Source organism: Eleutherodactylus coqui, chromosome 4 (genome assembly GCF_035609145.1).
Source record: "Eleutherodactylus coqui strain aEleCoq1 chromosome 4, aEleCoq1.hap1, whole genome shotgun sequence".
Classification (NCBI taxonomy): Eukaryota; Metazoa; Chordata; class Amphibia; order Anura; family Eleutherodactylidae; genus Eleutherodactylus; species Eleutherodactylus coqui.
In genome coordinates, this window is record NC_089840.1 from 110664578 (window position 1) to 110681315 (window position 16738).

Sequence of the window (16738 nt, forward strand, 5' to 3'; positions counted from 1 at the left end):
CTTTTTGCACTATATCCAAATACTACTGCTGTATGTTATTGCCATATTATTCTTTCTCATACATTTTAGTAAAGCATTGTTTATCTGAACTGGTGTAAAGCCTTTCCATAATCGGCTCCATATTCCGCACCTGCAACTCGTTTCAGGACTTCATGTCTACCACTTTTCACCTCCATCTTAACCCTGAGCTCCCTGCCAGCCTCCAGTTATAGAATGGAGGACCACAACAGCTAAAGGCTGGGAGAGTAGAGAGGAGGGGATTTACCCTGTTTCTTCATTGAACCAGACTGTCTGCTAGGATCGAATAACACCTACAAACTAGAGATGAGCGAGTATACTCGCTAAGGCACATTACTTGAGCGAGTAGTGCCTTAGCCAAGTATCTCCCCGCTCGTCTCTAAAGATTCGGGGGCTGGTGCCAGTGACAGGTGAGTTGCGGCGGGGAGCAGGGGGGAGCGGGGGGGGGGGAGAGAGGGAGAGAGAGATCTCCCCTCCGTTCCTCCCCGCTCTCCCCGCCGCTCCCCACCGGCCCCCGAATCTTTAGAGACGAACAGGGAGATACTCGGCTAAGGTACTACTCACTCGAGTAATGTGCCTTAGCGAGTATACTCGCTCATCTCTAGTACAAACCCCTTTTAGATTAGATTGACTGATCAGCAATAAACCATCACAGAATTATATCACATCATCATAGTATCATAGTATTTAAGGCCGAAAAAAGACATATGCCCATCCAGTTCAGCCTATTACCCCCACTGTTGATCCAGAAGAAGGCAAAAAAACCTTAATTAGTTAGAAGCCAATTTTCCCTATTTAAGGGGGAAAATCCTTCCTGACTCCAATCTGGCAAACAGAATAATCCCTGGATCACCAAACCTTCTGAAGTTATTAATGATTATAACATAATATTGCATCGCTCAAGAAAGACATCAGGCCCCTCTTGTACTCTTATCGAATTTATCATCACCACATCCTCAGGCAGAGTGTTCTATAGTCTAACTGCTCTTACAGTAAAGAACCCCCTTCTATGTTGGTGTAGAAACCTTCTTTCCTCTAGGACGTAGAGGATGCCCCCTTGCTACAGTCACATTCCTAGGTATTAATAGATGATGGGAGAGATCTCAGTTTTGACCCCTAATATTTTCATACATAGTTATTAGGTCGACCCTCAGCCATCTTTTTTGTTAACTAAATAATTCAAATTTTGATAGCCTCTCTGGGTATTGTAGTCTGTGCATTTGTTTACTAATTTAGCTGCCCGCCTTTGTACCCACTCAGGCTCTGATATGTCCTTCTTGAGTACCGGTGCCCAAAACTGTCCACAATATTCCATGTATGGTCTGACCAGTGACTATTAACCCCTTAGTGACCAAGCCTGTTTGCGCCTTAATGACCAGGCCAAATTTTGCAAATCTGACACGTGTCACTTTAGCATGGAAAAACACTAGAAAGGTTTTGCATATCCAAGCGATTCTGACATTGTTTTTTCGCCACATATTGTACTTCATTTAGGTGGAAAAAAAAGACCGATAGAATTTGTGTTTATTTATTAAAAGCGCCAAAATTGGGAAATTTTGAAAAAATCTTCATTTTTTCACATTTCCAACTGCAATATCTCAAATATGTGCAAACATAATATAGAAATTTTTGCTAAGATTTATATTTCCATCCGTTTACCGTATATACCGGCGTATAAGACGACTTTTGAACCCCGAAAAATCTGCTCTGAAGTCGGGGGTCGTCTTATACGCCGGTAATACAAAAAAAGAAAGTGTCAAATAAAAAACAAATCATTACTCACCTCCCCCGGCGTTCTGCCGCGCTGCTGCAGGCTGTCGCTCCCTCCTGGCCTGGCAGAGCATTGCTTTCTGGACGCAGGGCTTGAAATCCCCGCCTCCAGAAAGCTAATACTGTGATTAGCTAACACACGCCGTCAGCCAATCACAGGCATTCAATGACATCATTGAATGGCTGTGATTGGCTGAAGGCACGTGTGTTTTCTGGAGGCGGGGATTTCAAGCCCTGCGTCCAGAAAGCAATGCTCTGCCGGGGACCAGGAGGGAGCGACATCCTGCAGCAGCGCCGCAGAACGCCGGGGGAGGTGAGTAATGATTTTTTTTTTTGCTCCGCTGTATTCCCGGCGTATAAGATGAAAGTTGGGGGGTCGTCTTATACGCCCCGTCGCCTTATACGCCGGTATATACGGTACTTTATTTTGGGCGCACATTGGAAAAACTTTCGTTTTTTTTTAACCATTTAGGAGATGTACGAATGTAACATTACTTTTCAGCATTTTGAGGAACACTTTGTTTTCCTACACCAATCCAAGATTGGAAAGGCTCATAGGAGTCAAAATGATAGATACCCCCACAAGTGACCCCATTTTAAAAACTACACCCTTTAACGTATTCACTGAGGGGTGTCATGAGTATTTTAACCCCACAGTTTTTTTTCAGGAGTCAATGCAATTTAGAAGAGAAAAACTAAAATTTCAGATTTTTGCAAATATGTCATTTTAAAGACAGGACTTTTTTCTATAGTACACATGAAAATTAGGATTTGCACCCCAGAATGGATACCCCTGTTTGTCCCGTGCTCAGAAACATACCTATTGTGGCCCTAATCTTACGACTGTATGCACAATGGGGCCCAAAATTAAAAGAGCAACCGGTGGCTTTCGGAACAGAAATTTTGCTTGAAGGAGATTTAGGCCCTATTGCACACTTGTAGAGCCATTGAGTGACTGAAACGATGGAGAACGCCCACAAGTGACCCCATTTTGAAAAGTAGACCCCTTAACGAATTTATCTAGGGGTACGATGACTTTTTTGACTTCACAGTTTTTGAATGAATCTAAATCTAAAGCCAAGCTGAAGGAAAAAAATTACGATTTTCATTTTTTTGGTAATTCTGTCATTTCAAAAGCAGTTTTTTTTTGTACCGCACATATATGAATGAAGACTTGCACCCCAAAATGGATACCCCTCTTTGTCCTGTGCTCAGAAACATACCCATTGTGGCCCTAATCTTATGTCTGGATGCACAATGGGGCCCAAAATGAAAGGAGCAACCGGTGGCTTTCGGAACAGAAATTTTGCTTGAAGGAGATTTAGTCCCCATTGCCCACTTTTAGAGCCATTGAGTGACCAAAACGATGGAGAACCCCCACAAGTGACCCCATTTTGAAAAGTAGATCCCATAACGAATTTATCTAGGGGTATGATGACTTTTTTGGCTTCACAGTTTTTGAATGAATCTAAGCCAAGCAGAAGGAAAAAATTATGATTTTCATTTTTTTGGCAATTGTGTCAATTCAGAAAATGGTTTTTTTGGACAGTGTACATAGGAATGAAGACGTTCACCCCAAAATGGATCCCCCCGTTTGTCCCATGTTCAGAAACATACCCATTGTGGCCCTAATATACTTACAGGACACATGGCTAGGCCCATAATGGAGGGAATGCCCGCTGGATTTCTGGGCAGAACTGAATAAATTCCAGGCCCCATTGCCCACTTATACAGAAAAAAAATTGACTTCCTAAAAATAATCCCTCCCCCCTCCCCACCCCCGCCATCCCCATTTTTTGGCATTCCCTAAATATTAGATAAAGGTAATAATATAAACTGCGTTTTATGTCCGAAGACAGGGGTAATTACGGAGGCTGCTTGGGATGGGCACATGGGGCAAGAAAACCGGGTATCCCCCCCCTCCTCTCATGTATTTTGGGGGGGTAATTCGTAACCTCAGCGGCAGGTATGGGGTGTAAAAAGTGGCGCTCTGTGAGGCTTTGTAATTTTGCTGCGGTGCGGCGGTCTCACAGAGAAGGCGCTCAACAAGCTGCTCCTGGAACTGCAGGAAGGCGAGCGTTCCCGGGGCTTCTTGTAAATTACGTATTACAGGTAGCGATCTGAATAACGCCGGGCTCACGTAGCCGTAGGCGTAATCCGCTTGCGGAGGCCCGCAGCGGATTCCAACTGTGAGCCTGGCTGTGACCCTGCGTACGGCCGCGTAATGTACTGCGCATAACTGCCTACTCACACAGGCGGTTTTTTGTTTATATTTCCCGTGCCGTCGCTTAGAGATGACCAGGGTACCCGCAGCCCGTACACAATGTGTTTGTATATGGGCTGCGGGTATATCCGCGGTCATAGAGCACAATGAGCTCTAGGTCGCAGATATCCGCGGTAAAATATAGCATGCCGTGTTCTGTTTCTGCGAGTGGATTACATAATTCCGACCTGCTAATTGGGGGGAATTGTGTAATCCAATGCATGCGATTGATCCGTGGATTACCGCTGATCAAGCGCATGCAGAACCCGTAATTCCTCTCCGGTCATGCGTGACCGGCCTAATGTTAGTTCGCTACTTTATCACGTGACCGGGGACCGCTCAGCGAGGCCGCCGGTCACTGCTCCAAGCACTCAGCGACCGTTGGTCGCTGGGAGCAAGGAGATTTAAAATTTCCTGGGCTCCCCGGCTCCTGCGAATGTGTCCGGCGTTTTGCCGGCGGGCACATACCCAGTAGCTGGCAGGATCCATGGAGGATAATTGCATGTGGATTCAAATGCGGAAGCCTTTGAGAAGATGTTTCATCTCCCCCCACCGATCGCATCAGTGAGGGGAGATGAAACTGCCACTTTTTAAAGAACTTTTACGTGATCGCCATTATGCATTGGATAACGGCGATCACGTGACCAGTAACCGCATACCGCGGCTCCCCGTGACATCTCCAGGCTCTTGGCTACCTTTGGTAGCCAGCAGCAGGGAGATTTTACATTTCTTGGGCAATCTTTCACTTTTGCGCATGCGTCTGCCATCATGCTGACGGGCGCATGCGCCGAAGCTGGGGTAAGGTCCACGATCAACATCCCACCAGGGAACAAATCCGGGACCTTGGGTACGTAATTTCATCCCCCCTTATGGATACGATCCGTAAGGGGAGATGAAACTTTAACTTTTTAAACTTTTTTTTTTTTTTTTTTACTTTTTAACTTTATATGATCACCGTTTTCCGATGGATAACGGTGATCATATGACTGGAAACCGCATACAGCGGTCCCCAGTCATATCTCCCTGCACTCGGCTATCTGTAACAGCCGGTGCAGGGAGATTTTGAATTTGCCGGGCTCGCCGACTTCTGCGCATGCGAGCCACATCGGCACATCGCAGAAGCTAGCGGGGGGTCCCGACACCGGCCGGAGGACATCGGCGGACCTGAGGTGAGTATTTTCACCTCCCCTCATGGATCCGATCCATGAGGGGAGGTGAAACTTTTCTTTTTTTACACTTTTCCGCAATCGCCGTTATCCATTGTATAACGGCGATCGCGGTACCGGGGACCGCTCACCGCGGTCCCCGCTGACATCTCCTGCCTCCCGGCTACCTACAGCGCATGCGGCTGACGTAATGCCGCCTGGCGCGCAGAAGGACGGCTACGGGGCCCGAAGCATCGGGACAGCGGGGAGCCGTGCCGCGGACCTCGGTGAGTAATTTCAGCTGCTCCGATGGATCCGATCCATAAGAGCAGCTGAATCTTTAACTTTTATTGCAGTTTTATTTACTTTTTTGCGATCGGCGCTATCCATTGCATAGCGCCGATCGCAATGCCGGGGGGGGGGGGGGGTCCGAACAGCCGGGATGACAGCTCCATGCTGTCAGCTACCTGCGGACACCGACAGCATGGAGCTGTCACGTCCACAGCCCGAGGGGCTTTATTCTCTGCAGGACACATGTTTTTACGTCCTCAGAGAATAAAGCCCACTTCGGGAGGACGTAAAAACACTATGGGCTGGTCGTTAAGGGGTTAAAGAGGAAGAACAATGTTCTTGTTCCGCTACACCACTTTGACGCACCCCATGATCCTATTTGCCTTGGTAGGAGCTGCCTGACACTGGTTGCAGTTTACAATTAACTAAAATCCCCAAGTCCTTTTCCATGTCAGTGTTTCCCAGTGGTTTTCCAGTTAGTATGTAATGGTGACATGTTTCTCCTCTGTACATGTACAGAACCTTACATTTATTAATGTTAACCCCTTCCCGCTCCAGGAAGTACATTTACGTCCTGAAGCGTCGGGGTATGTATGCAGAGAGGTCGCGGGGCAACTTCTCTGCATACAGCGCGGGCGTCAGCTGTTTACTACAGCTGACACCTGCGGGCAAAAGCCGTGATCAGCCGATCGTGGCTATTAACCCTTTAAATGCTGCTGTCAATTCTGACAGCGGCATTTAAAGCCCCCGAACGCTGTTCGGGGGTCTTGTACAGCCCCCCCCCGCGGTGAGATCGGGGGAGCCATGCAGGTGTCATGGCTGCCGGGGGCCTTCTGAAAGGCTCCAGGGCTGCCTTGAGAGACTGCCTATCAAGCCATCCCTGTGGGGTGGCTTCATAGGCTGCCTGTCAGAATGCAGTATGACGTAATGCTATAGCATTACATCATAATGCAGGAGCGATTAAAGTATCGCATATTGTAGTCCCCCAGGGGGACTTAAAAGTAAAGTGAAAAAAAGAGCAATAAAGTTTTTTAATTGTAAAAAAAAGAAGTAATAAAGTTTAAATCACCCCCCTTTTGCCATATCTATAATTAAAAAGTCTAAATAATAAAATAAAAAAACATATTTGGTATCACCGCGTCCGTAAAAGTCTGATCTATCAAAGTAGTGCATTATTTACCCGGCAAAGAACTCCAGAAATGCACTTTTTCAGTCACCCTGTCTCCCAGAGAAAATGCAATAAAAAGCGATCAAAAAGTCATATGTATTCCAAATTAGTACTAACGGAAATTACAGGATACTCCACAAAAAATGAGCCCTCACTGAACTATGTCGACGGAAAAATAAAAAAGTTATTGTGCGCACAAGATGAACGCAGAAAATAATTGAAAAAAATTAAATGTCTTTGAAAAAAAAAAGAGTAGTATAGTAAAAAAAAAACTATACAAGTTTGGTATGGTAGTAATCGTACCGACCTATAGAATAAAGTTATCATGTCATTTTTCTTGCAGTTTGTGCGCCGTAAAAACAAGACGCACTGAAATATGGTGGAATGTAGTTTTTATTTCATCTTACTCCACTTAGAATTTTTTAAAAGTTTTTCAGTACATTATATGGTACATTAAATAGCACCATTGAAAAATACAACTCATCCCACAAAAAACAAGCCCTCATACAGCAATGTCGATGGATAAATAAAGGAGTTATGATTTTTTTAATGGGGGGGGGGAGGAAAAAACGAAAATGGAAAAAAAAGGGCCGCATCATGAAGGGGTTAAACCTCATTTTCCACTTTTCTGCCCCCAACATATCCAGATCCTCTTGCAATCTCCTTGCATACTCTCTTGTGTATATCTTAGCATAGTTTTGTGTCATCTGCAAATATTGATATTTTACTGTACAATCCTTCCACCTGGTCAGTAATTAATATCTTGAAAAGAATAGGACCCCAAACCAACCCCTGTGGTACCCCACTAGTAACGGTGACCCAATCAGAGTATAACCACCATCAGCTTTATCACTGACCAGTTACATGCATCTGGATATTTAATTGTGTGAATACAAGTATGTAGAGAGCGTGCTGAAAGGATGTTTTTCTGCATTATCTGATGCTGTTTGCTCAGATCTGTGGAACTTATAAGATGTGAACATTCTTGAAAGGAAGGAAATGACAGCTTCACAAGTCATTCAGTATGTTTAGGAGATGCAAGATTTCTGAGGAAGTCAAGGCTCTAAGAGTAGGCTTTACACGATAGAAGTAAATCGTAGACTGCTCTTATTGTGCGGTGTCAATAAATGATCTCTATGGTAATGAACTGCACAGCAAGGCCAGCAGTGCTTATAGGGTACCTTTATATACAGGGCATTTTTAATGCTTTTTAGATGTAAGAGGGTAGCACTGCATATTTTCCAGTACTGTTAGCTGCATGGACAAACTGCATTCTTCCCTGTCCCCTCTGGTCCAGTACCCGGCAATTCATCTCAGTGAATGACTTAAAATATTTTTTTTTTTAATGCCAGAATTGCTACTTTCATCTGTCTGCTCCCAAAAACATAATACAAAGTAATCCTAAAGTCACATATACCCCAAGATGGCACCAATAAAAACTACAACTCTTCCAAGAAAAACAAGACCTCACTTAGTTCTGTTGGCGGAAAAACAAATTTCTCTTTTCTTTCCTGCATGGCTAACACCGTAAAAAGAAATCCCAAAATACAATGGTTGAATTTCTAGTTTTTTTCCATTCACCCCACCACCACCACCACCAAAAAAACGTATTAAAGTTTTACAATACATCACGTATCCAAACCTGGTGGCATTAAAAAATAGAACTTGTCCCTCCAAAACAAAAGCTTGCCTGACATTTCTATTTTGGTATAGTTATATTCTCTGTGAAATAACTCTTAAAGCAAACTTTCGCTTAGGCAGTCCGAAGGCTACGTCCGCTATCTTGGATTCCCAAACATGAGACTCAGATCTGGCAGATCAGAGGGACAGCAGGGAAGAATGCTACATCTTCCAATCCCTCCAATCCTGTGACATAATTTTGAGGGTCGCTTAAAGCATGTTTTCTTATAAGACATTATTGTGCCTTCGTCCTCTGCTATTCCTCTTGGAAATGTAGGAATAAAAAAACTGAGTATCACTGCATAGTCTGATATAGCCCAATTAGAGCTGACAGCGTGTGTAGGAACAGACTATCATTAAGGAGCAGGGGGTGTACCTAAAAGCTCAGTGCCCCCCCCTTCCCTACCCATCGTGCCGCATACATGATATAGCCCTTTGGTGTAATCTTTCCAAACATGACGCATTTCCTGCACTACATGAAAATTTGCTTGTAGCCCCACAGGCCACTCTCATACACACACAACCTTCTACTGCTATTAGTATGGCGTCCCAAGCACCGTGCCAACCGCAGTACAACACTCCCATTGATTTTAATGGGGTTACTCAAACCTGTGCTCAAATGCGGTGTTCCTAACACTGTGATTTTTGAGAGCTGTCTGTTCTTTTTTGTGTTTTCGTGTTTTTTAACGCACCTCCTCACCCACCACAATGATGGGGTGCATTAAAAAGCGCTGTCAAACACTGTACTACGAGTTCAAAATTCTGGTTAAAATAGCAAGATTTCAAGCTGTGTTTTCTGAACGCACATGTGACTGCGGTCCTAGGGTGTGTTCATGGTTTTTGTACTTTAGAACCACAATTAAGAAAAACACATAAGAAACCAGCAAGCGGTATTTAAAGACCACAAATGTTATTAAGAAGCTGCATAGACTATTAAAAACTGCATGTGTTTTTGATGCGTTTTTAATTGTGTGTAAAGTGTGAAATTTAATACCATATATAAGGGGGATGTATAACTTATAACAGCCATAGATTATATATACACATACACACACACATTATGACAGGCAGACACCGCAGTCTCCATCTAGCAGGAGGCAGGAGCAGCACGATGATGACATCATTATTGTGCTCAACACCCTGCCGGCCCGTGTGGCTGCCTCCCTCCTCCCCCTTGCTCTTCTCTGCTTCCTCTCAGGCTGGCCACACTGCCTGCCGCGTGATCAGTGTGGTGCTGCAGACAGAGCGGCCAGCTGGTAATGCACTGAATGTGCATATGTATGTGGCGGAGGGCGCAGGGGCCGGGTCGCCACTGTGATCCCTAACGGTACACCTATGTTAAGGAGAATGGCAATATCCAGTTTCCAATTTATAATACAGTATATAACCTGCACAAACAGCAGATAGTAATATTTTGTATATAGAGGGATTGTATAGATGACAGGGTGTTTATGAACTCTTCATCACACAGTTAGGCCGACTTCACGCGCAAATACGCAGAGGATAGAAATCATTGATTTCAATGGGTTTAATCAAATCTCCATATTTTGCACATGCATTACAGTCATGGGAAAAAGAAAAAACATATATTTTTTTTCGGCGTATTTGCACACTGAAGGTCTCAATGGGAGTCAATGGGAGGTGTGCAAATGAGTGCGCAATACACAAGGAGATACGTGAAACACTGCGTCATTTCGCTGGAGAAAGAACACATCTGTAACTAATTAGCCATTTCAATCAGTGTATTCGTTTGCCACACACAAGTAAATATGTCCTGCGAGTACAAAAAGTACACCAATACGCACACAAAGAAGTCTTATTCAGCGTGCAACTACTTTAGGGTGCGGGCAGACGAGCGTAGGCGTATTTACGTTCGCACGAGTGCAACGTATAATCGCCCGAGCGATCGTTTTTCACCGATCACGACCAGAGCTAGAAAGCGTATTTTCGTTTGTTCCTACTTTGCAAATGGTCTTTTCGGCCATCGAATATGCGTTGGCGCGTATTTCAGTCGCATATGTTCCGTTTTTTTTCGAATTGCCGTTTTTACGCGCCGTAAAATCGCCCATGTGAACGAATACATTCGAAATTATTGCCTCAGATGGTCACGTATATACGTTTGGTCGCAAAAACGCGCCGTTTATGCGCTCGTCTGCCCGCACCCTTACACTGAGGTGTGCACAATTGCACTTACGCTCGTGTCAAACTGGCCTCAAGTGAGCTCTGGAAGAACAGAGAAGGACCGTAACATTATCTTCATGGAGTCTACTGACCATATCAAGCAGTCCTAAAACATTCACAGAGATTATCTTCCCTACCACCCGCTTAGTTTGAACTCTATGTACACTCTTCATATGTAGTTTGGCCACGCAGTAACCTAAATGCAGTAGGAAACCATGCATATAGCAATACATATGCTCCTCATACAACGCCAGTCCAGGTGGTTTTGGCTCAGATTATTTTTGTACTAATGTAGTAAAAACTGCAAATCCATTTACTCTCATTGACTCTATTCACATGTTTAAGCCCTTACGTGTATATTAACAGTTATATCCTCTTCCATGTGGTAAACCTCATTTCCTTTACTGTATTTGCAGGGAGTATAGCAGGACTAGATAACATTCTTAAAAGGTATTTTACAACCATATTTCATTTTATTCAACATTAAACATAAGTGAACAGAAGGAATAGAAGAACAAACTCGCTTCAGAGGAACAAGTTATTTATTCATGACTTTGACTGCATTATAATTAGGTACCAATTTGAAAATACTTTCTATTTTCGCTGTCACTTAATTGCATACTGTTCATAGCGAAGCATACAGGTTTTGCTCAGACAACTTGAAAGCAAAATTAAGGCTCTTTACTAATAATAATGCTGATGAATTCTGAAAAAAAAAATTCTAAAAATTTGGGACATATGGAACTAAACAAATGCCAATAATCAGATCGCCAAATTTATCAAAGAGCCAATAAACTAACAAAAAAAAGACAAAAGTCCTGCAAATCTGCGTTATCATTCTCCAAATAACTATTTTTCATTCCTGATGTCTGCAAAGCCAATACTTCACCAGTCCCACCACTTTGAGATTCTACCTCTGCTTTAGCAAAATTTTTGAATTAGTTAGCTGGGTGCAACTTCAAGAGGAAAACCCAGTCTGTCTGTGGACCTCAGTGGGTCAGCAATGCTGTGAACTCCCTTGGCTTTGTGGATCTATCATGACATGCATAGAAAGGCTGAAGCTTTCCTCATTCTGTAAGGCCAAATGACAAATTTAGTTGCTCAATAAAAACAGAGTACAATTACAAAAATTGAATAGTCATTTTTTAACTAAAGGTGAGTGTTTCCAACCTGCTTATACCTTTTTTCAACCATAATGTATTTCTATGTGGAAAAATGCCGATTGAGGCTTTCGGCATACTAGTGTTGTTTTTATCTATGTGTAATGCCTTAACAAAAAAAACATGGCAAGCATATGCAACCATTTTTTATGGTGCAGCATACACTATTGACTTTTTTCATAAAGGCATGGACTGCATGGAAACCTCATTGTACTCACCATTCTGATCGGTTTTATGGACGAGACTCGCCCATTCAAGTCAATGAGGAGAGAAAAAAATGGATCATCCATGTGCAGTCTGTTTTCTTTAAGAAATGCAGAAAAGAGAGAATTTGGCTGTTTCTGGTTTTTTTTGTAGATATGAAAGATGCATGTTTAACCACTTTTAAAAAGTAAAGAAAATTAGTTTCTGTCACTATATTCTGAGACCTATAACTTTATTTTTTCTCATATTTTGTGTGGTGAATCTTTATTAGCTGAATCTTTATTAGTATTATTTTAGGGTATATACAAATGATCATATAAATGTTATAGAGAGTTAACCTTTTAGTTACCAAGTCTGTTTGCGCCTTAATGACCAGGCCAAATTTTGATAATCTGACATGTGTCACTTAAACAGAATAACTCCGTAAAGGTTTTGCATATTCAAATGATTCTGATTTTTTTTTAAATTCTTTGTCTTTTCAAATGTAAATAAAATACAACTTTGTCAAGTACAATGTAGATTTACATTAGAGATGAGCGAGCACCAAAATGCTCGGGTGCTCGTTACTCGAGACGAACTTTTCGTGATGCTCGAGGGTTCATTTCCACTAACGAACCCCATTGAAGTCAATGGGTGACCCGAGCATTTTTGTATATCGCCGATGCTCGCTAAGGTTTTCATTTGTGATAATCTTGGAAATTCAAGAAAGTGATGGGAACGACACAGAAACGGATAGGGCAGGCGAGGGGCTACATGTTGGGCTGCATCTCAAGTTCCCAGGTCCCACTATTAAGCCACAATAGCGGCAAGAGTGCCCCCCCCAACAATTTTTACTTCTGAAAAACCCTCATTAGCAAGGCATACCTTAGCTAAGCACCACACTACCTCCAACAAAGCACAATCACTGCCTGCATGACACTCCGCTGCCACTTCTCCTGGGTTACATGCTGCCCAACCCCCCCGCAAGACCCAGTGTCCACAGCGCACACCAAAGTGTCCCTGCGCAGCCTTCAGCTGCCTTCATGCCACACGCTGGCCTCATAGCCACACCACCCTCATGTCTATTTATAAGTGTGTCTGCCATGAGGAGGAACCGGAGGCACACACTGCAGAGGGTTGGCAGGGCCAGGCAGCGACCCTCTTTAAAAGGGGAGGGGCGATAGCCCACAATGCTGTACAGAAGCAAGGAGAACTCCAATCCTGTGCCACCTCCGTCAGGAGCTGCAAACGTGGGCATAGCAATGGGGAATCCATGTGCCACACAGTATTCATTCTCTCAAGGTGTCGCATAGCTCAATCCACACTGCAAGGGGAAAGCCGTCAGCGCTCTACCCCCTACCCAAGTCAGTCAGTGCCTTTGTGCCAGACAGGTCAAACACCGCAATGGGAACTAAGTTTGCACCAACAGCATAGGTGGGTCCTAGGAAACCCAAGACATGAACAAAAAATTGATCTGAGCGGCCAAACATGGCAGACTTGCACCGCGCCCATGGCATAGGCCTCGGCCCACAGATTCAGCAATCCTAGGCTGGAAGCGGACTTTCACTGCACCCAGGACATAGGCCTCTGCACAAACCCTCAGCAATCGCGTGCCTACAGCGGACTCCAATGCTTGCGTAGCTGTGCACGTCTCATTAGCGCTGTATTGCTCCTGTAGTTTGTCCCAATGCAGTGCCCCGGATAGTAGAGCTAACGTCAGATTAAATACAGGTGGGCTTCGGCCCACACTGCATGCCCCAGTCAGACTGGGGTTCTTTATAAGTAGACACAGGCAGGTACAACTCCGTGTGGACCGACAGCATGGGTGGGTCCCAGGAAGCCACCGGTGTTACATAAATAAATCCCATTGCATTGCCCAGCACAGCTGAGGTAACGTCAGATTAAATGCAGGTGGGCTTCGGCCCACACTGCATGCCCCAGTCTGACCGGGGTTTTTAATACATAGACACAGGCAGGTACAAATCCGTAATGTGAAGTCCATGTGGACCCAAAGCATGGGTGGCTCCCTGGAACCCACCGGTGGTACATAAACAAATCCCATTGCAGTGCCCTGGACAGCAGAGCTAACGTCAGATTAAATACAGGTAGGCTTCGGCCCACACTGCATGCCCCAGTCAGACTGGGTTTTTTTTATAAGTAGACACAGGCAGGTACAACTCCCTAATGTGAAGTTCGTGTGGAGCCAAAGCATGGGTGGCTCCCTGGAACCCACCAGCGGTACATAAACAAATCCCATTGCAGTGCCCAGCACAGCTGAGGGAATATCAGATTAAATGCAGGTGGGCTTCGGCCCACACTGCATGCCCCAGTCTGACCGGGGTTTTTAATACATAGACACTGGCAGGTACAAATCCGTAATGTGAAGTCCCTGTGGACTCACAGCATGGGTGGCTCCCTGGAACCCATCGGAGGTACATAAATGTATCCCATTGCACTGCCCTGCTCAGCAGAGCTAACGTCAGATACAATACAGGTGGGCTTCGGCCCACAGTGCATGCCCCAGTCAGACTGGTAATATGTACCTTAACAGTAACCGCGTTGGTGGGAATGTGGTCGCGACTGCAGACCTAGTAGCGCCGTTTTATTTAGTTGGTTTTCGGAATGTGGCCAGGATTAAGTGGACCTTGGCAGTAACCGCGTTGGTGTGGGCGTGTACAATGGTGCTGGAGACGTGGTCGTGCAGGGCTGGGACTGCACATCGGGAAAAGTAGTGGCGACTGGGAACCGAGTAGCGTGAGGCCGCCGCCATCATGTTTTTGAAAGCCTCCGTTTCCACAAGCCTATATGGCAGCATCTCCATGCTGATCAATTTGGCTATGTGCACGTTTAACGCTTGAGCGTGCGGTGTGTGGCGGCGTACTTGCGCTTGCGCTCAAACAGTTGCGCTAGCGACGCGTGGACGCTGCGCTGAGAGACATTGCTGGATGGGGCCGAGGACAGCGGAGGTGAGGGTGTGGGTGCAGGCCGGGAGACAGTCATACCTGTGTCCTGAGAGGGGGGTTGGATCTTAGTGGCAGGTTGGGGCACAGGGGGAGAGGCAGTGTGCAAACCGGAGGCGGTGAACGGCCTTTGTCCCACCTTGTGGGGTGCTTGGCCATCATATGCCTGCGCATGCTGGTGGTGGTGAGGCTGGTGGTGGTGGCTCCCCGGCTGATCTTGGCGCGACAAACCTTGCACACCACAGTTCGTCGGTCGTCTGCACTCTCAGTGAAAAACTGCCACACCTTTGAGCACCTCGGCCTCTGCAGAGTGGCATGGCGCGAGGGGGTGCTTTGGAAAACAGTCGGTGGATTATTCGGTCTGGCCCTGCCTCTACCCCTGGCCACCGCACTGCCTCTTCCAACCTGCCCTGCTGCTGCACTTGCCTTCCCCTCTGAAGACCTGTCCTCAGTAGGCTTAGCAAACCAGGTGGGGTCAGTCACCTCATCGTCCAGCTGCTCTTCCTCCAAATCCTCTGTGCGCTCCTCCCTCGGACTTACTGCTCTTACTACTACCACCTCACTGATAGACAACTGTGTCTCATCGTCCTCCTCACCCACTGAAAGCTCTTGAGACAGTTGCCGGAAGTCCCCAGCCTCATCCCCCGGACCCCGGAAACTTTCCAAAGGTTGGGCATCGGTTACGACAAACTCCTCCGGTGGGAGAGGAACCATTGCTGCCCAATCTGGGCAGGGGCCCGAGAATAGTTCCTGGGAGTCTGCCTGCTCCTCAGAATGTGTCATTTTCATGGAGTGAGGAGGCTGGGAGGAAGGAGGAGCAGCAGCCAGAGGATTCAGAGTTGCAGCTGTGGACGGTGTAGAAGACTGGGTGGTCGATAGATTGCTGGATGCACTTTCTGCCATCCACGACAGGACCTGCTCACACTGCTCAGTTTCTAATAAAGGTCTGCCGCGTGGACCCATTAATTGTGAGATGAATCTGGGGACCGCAGAAACGTGCCTCTCTCCTAATCCCGCAGCAGTTGGCTGCGGTACACCTGGACCAGGAGCTCAGCCTGTGCCCACACCCTGACTTGGGCCTCCGCGTCTTCGCCCGTGTCCACGTCCTCTAGGCCTACCCCTACCCCTCAGCATGGTGTATACCGAGTAGAGCAGATACAGAATGCTGTAATTAAATGTGCCGCTTATTGGCCTGTGGTTGGAGGCTGACTTCGCTTATGGAGCGCACAGCAGAGCCAGGAAACACTTATGCGCAAGCCTGTAGTGAGACCTAGGTGCGTATGACTGAACTACTGGAATTCACAGCGAAGAACCAGTCAAGTGGCCAAAGGCTAGTGGTAGGCCTTAAGTATTTTGCTTCATTTGTTTAAAATGGTGAGGTGAAGACCAGACAGACACCATATGCAGCGTATATATGTATACTGTTTACCCCTGGCGGGATGACGGCGATCATGTAATGGACACAGCAGAGCCAGGAAACAATTATGCGCAAGCCTGTAGTGAGACCTAGGTGCGTATGACTGAGCTACTGGAATTCACAGCGAAGAATCAGTCAAGTGGCCAAAGGCCAGTGGTAGGCCTTAAGTATTTTGCTTCAATTGTTTAAAATGGTGAGGTGAAAAACCAGACAGACAACGTATGCAGCGTATATATGTATACTGTTTCCCCTTGGCGGGATGACGGCGATCATGTAACGGACACAGCAGAGCCAGGAAACAATTATGCGCAAGCCTGTAGTGAGACCTAGGTGCGTATGACTGAGCTACTGGAATTCACAGCGAAGAACCAGTCAAGTGGCCAAAGGCCAGTGGTAGGCCTTAAAGGGGTTGTCCCGCGCCGAAACGTTTTTTTTTTTTTTAACCCCCCCCCCCCCCCGTTCAGCGCGAGACAACCCCGATGCAGGGGTTAAAAAAACAAAC